The sequence below is a fragment of the Salmo salar genome, chromosome ssa26, assembly GCF_905237065.1.
Source record: "Salmo salar chromosome ssa26, Ssal_v3.1, whole genome shotgun sequence".
In the NCBI taxonomy this organism is placed as follows: Eukaryota; Metazoa; Chordata; class Actinopteri; order Salmoniformes; family Salmonidae; genus Salmo; species Salmo salar.
This window is the reverse complement of record NC_059467.1, coordinates 36,345,557-36,349,280: the sequence shown is the minus strand read 5'-3', so window position 1 is coordinate 36,349,280 and position 3,724 is coordinate 36,345,557. Positions and strand designations below refer to the sequence as shown.

Sequence of the window (3,724 nt, the reverse complement as noted above, 5' to 3'; positions counted from 1 at the left end):
GTATCTGTGACCAACAGATGCATGTCTGTATTTCCAGTCATGTGAAATCTATAGATTAGGGCCTAATGAGTTTATTTCAGTTGACTGATTTCCTTTGAAATTGTTGCATGTTGCGTTTATATTTTTGTTCAGTGTATATTCAAATATGGGGAAATTGGGTATTTCAAATATGTTGTCATGTATATTCACCATAGTTACTGCATTGTGGATACCAGATGATACTGGATGATAGTGTGATACTGGATGATACTTTGATACAGTGGATGATACTGTGATACTGTATGATATTGTGATACTGGATGATACTGGATGATACTGTGATACACTGGATGATACTGTGATACTGGATGATATTGTGATACTGGATGATACTGAATGATACTGTGATACTGGATGATACTGTGATACTGGATGATACTGGATGAAATTGTGATACAAGATGATACTGGATTATAGTGTGATACTGGATGATACTTTGATACAGTGGATGCTACTGTGACACTGGATGATATTGTGATACTGGATGATACTGGATGATATTGTGATACTGGATGATACTGGATGATACTGTGATACTGGATGATACTGTGATACACTGGATGATACTGTGATACTGGATGATACTGGATGATACTGGATGATATTAGATGATATTGTGATACTGGATGATACTGGATGATACTGTGATACTGGATGATACTGTGATACACTGGATGATACTGTGATACTGGATGATACTGGATGATATTGGATGATATTGTGATACTGGATGATACTGGATGATACTGTGATACTGGATGATACTTTGATACTGTGATACTGGATGGTACTGTGATACACTGGATGATACTGTGATACTGGATGATACTTGATGATATTGTGATACTGGATGATACTGGATGATATTGTGATACTGGATGATACTGTGATACACTGGATTATACTGTGATACTGGATGATACTGTGATACTAGATGATACTGTGATACTGGATGATACTGGATGATATTGTGATACTGGAGATAATGTGATACTGGATGATTATGTGATACTGGATGATACTGTGATACTGGATGATACTGTGATACAGGATGATACTGTGATACAAGATTATACTGTATGATACAGGTATGATAATGGATGATACTGGATGATACATACTGAGATACTGTGATACTGGATGATACTAGATGATACTGTGATACTGGATGATACTGTGATACTGGAAGATACTGTGATACTGGATGATGCTGTGATGCAAGATGATACTGGATGATACTGTGATACAGGATTATACTGGATGATACTGGATGATACTGTGATATAGGATGATACAGATATGATGATTTATGGTACTGGATGATACTGTGATACTGAATGACACTGAGATGCTGTGATACTGGATGATACTGGATAATACTGTGATACTGTATGATACAGGTATGATAATGGATGATACTGGATGATACATACTGAGATACTGTGATACTGGATGATACTAGATGATACTGTGATACTGGATGATACTGTGATACTGGAAGATACTGTGATACTGGATGATGCTGTGATGCAAGATGATACTGGATGATACTGTGATACAGGATTATACTGGATGATACTGGATGATACTGTGATATAGGATGATACAGATATGATGATTTATGATACTGGATGATACTGTGATACTGAATGATACTGAGAAGGCCTTCCCTGTAGCTCAGTTGGTAGAGCATGGTGTTTGCAACGCCAGGGTTGTGGGTTCGATTCCCACGGGGGCCAGCACAGGAAAAAAAAACAAATATGTATGAAATGAAATGTATGCATTCACTAATGTAAGTCGCTCTGGATAAGAGCGTCTGCTAAATGACTAAAATGTAAATGTAGATACTGGATAATACTGCGATACTGGATGATACTGTGATACTGGATGAAACTTGATGATACTGTGATACTTAAATCCTCTCTAGGGTATGTGGGACGAAATCGTCCCACCTACTCAACAGCCAGTGGAATCCCGTGGCGTGATATTCAAATACCTTAGAAATGCTATTACTTCAATTTCTCAAACATATGGCTATTTTACACCATTTTAAAGACAAGACTCTCGTTAACCTGTTATGGCTAGAGGGCAGTATTTTCACGGCCGGATAAAAAACGTACCCAATTTAATCTGATTATTACTCCTGCCCAGAAACTAGAATATGCATATAATTATTAGCTTTGGATAGAAAACACTCCTACGTTTCTAAAACTGTTTGAATGGTGTCTGTGAGTATAACAGAACTCATTTGGCAGGCCAAAACCTGAGAAGATTCTGTACAAGAAGTACCCTGTCTGACCATTTCTTGGCCTTCAGCAGAGATCCCCTGTATTGGATAGAGATAATCAAGAAGGCCAAGAAATGGTCAGACAGGGTACTTCTTGTAAGGAATCTTCTCAGGTTTTGGCCTGCCAAATGAGTTCTGTTATACTCACAGACACCATTCAAACAGTTTTAGAAACTTTAGGAGTGTTTTCTATCCAAAGCTAACAATTATATGCATATTCTTGTTTCTGGGCAGTAGTAATAACCAGATTAAATCGGGTACGTTTTTTATCCGGCCGTGCAAATACTGCCCCCTACCCTAGAGAGGTTAATGATACAGAATGATACTGGGATACTGTGATAGAGGATGATACTGTGATAATGGATGATAATGTGATAGAGGATGATACTGTGATACAGGGTGATACAGGATGACACTGTGATAGAGGATTATACTTTGATATAGTTATATAATGAATTGTTATCTCAAAATATATTTCCCTCTATAATTCTCTATATTGTTGTGTTTGCCTTTTGAATAACATATGAAGGCATTACTCAGACATTTGAGTGTCATGCAAAAGGTGATAAATAATGTTAGATCTATTTCTGTAGTATGACTGGCTTTGGGGTAAGCACTTCCCTCCACTGCTAGTGACTGGTCATATGATACATGCATAATTAAACGTCATTACGTAATGCTAATGTCATGTAGCATCATGCTTTCTATCATTAATGAAGACTAGCTGCTAGCGATAGCATACTCTAGAGCAGCACACATAGGAAAATCGTGTTAAGTGGGAGTTACTCAAGCCAGATATACCAATAATTTGCATGAATATAAATATATTTCCATAAATGAATGATGAGAAAACAAGCAAAACACTTGAAATGCTTTTTAACACGTTTTCTTAAGCCTTTATGCTGTTCTTAATCTGTATTTAACATTTGGTTCTTTGTTTTGTTTCATTGCTTTTTAAAATGAACAGGTTTAAACTTTGCTTAGGGATGAATCCTAACTTGAGAAATGCATGCAACTCTTGACTTTGTGTAAATCAGGCATTGGTGTCAATGAGGAATGTGTTACTGAGAAATGTGTAACTCGCACATACAGGTAACTGACAAAATAAAGGAAACACAAACATAAAGTGTTTTAATAGGGCATTGGGCCACCACAGGCCAGCAGAACAGCTTCAAGGTGCCTTGGCATAGATTCATACTGTCTGGAACTCTATTGGAGAGATGCGACACCATTCTTCCATGAGAAATTCCATTATTTGTTGTTTTCCCACAGGACAAAAACTGGTTAAATCAACATTGTTTCCACATCATTTCAACTAAGAAATTCAATGCAATGACGTTGAATCAATGTGGAAAACTGATTGAATTTGCAAAAGTAATCAACTTAAAGGAATTTCAT

General features: G+C 36.8%; 1 non-coding gene across 1 annotated transcript; it reads left to right on the top strand.

Annotated features, from left to right (window-relative positions):
• Positions 1 to 1,701: 1,701 nt before the first annotated feature.
• On the top strand, positions 1,702 to 1,778 carry trnaa-ugc (transfer RNA alanine (anticodon UGC)). Its single transcript has one exon. It is a non-coding gene; the product is annotated as a tRNA-Ala (tRNA).
• Positions 1,779 to 3,724: the final 1,946 nt, after the last annotated feature.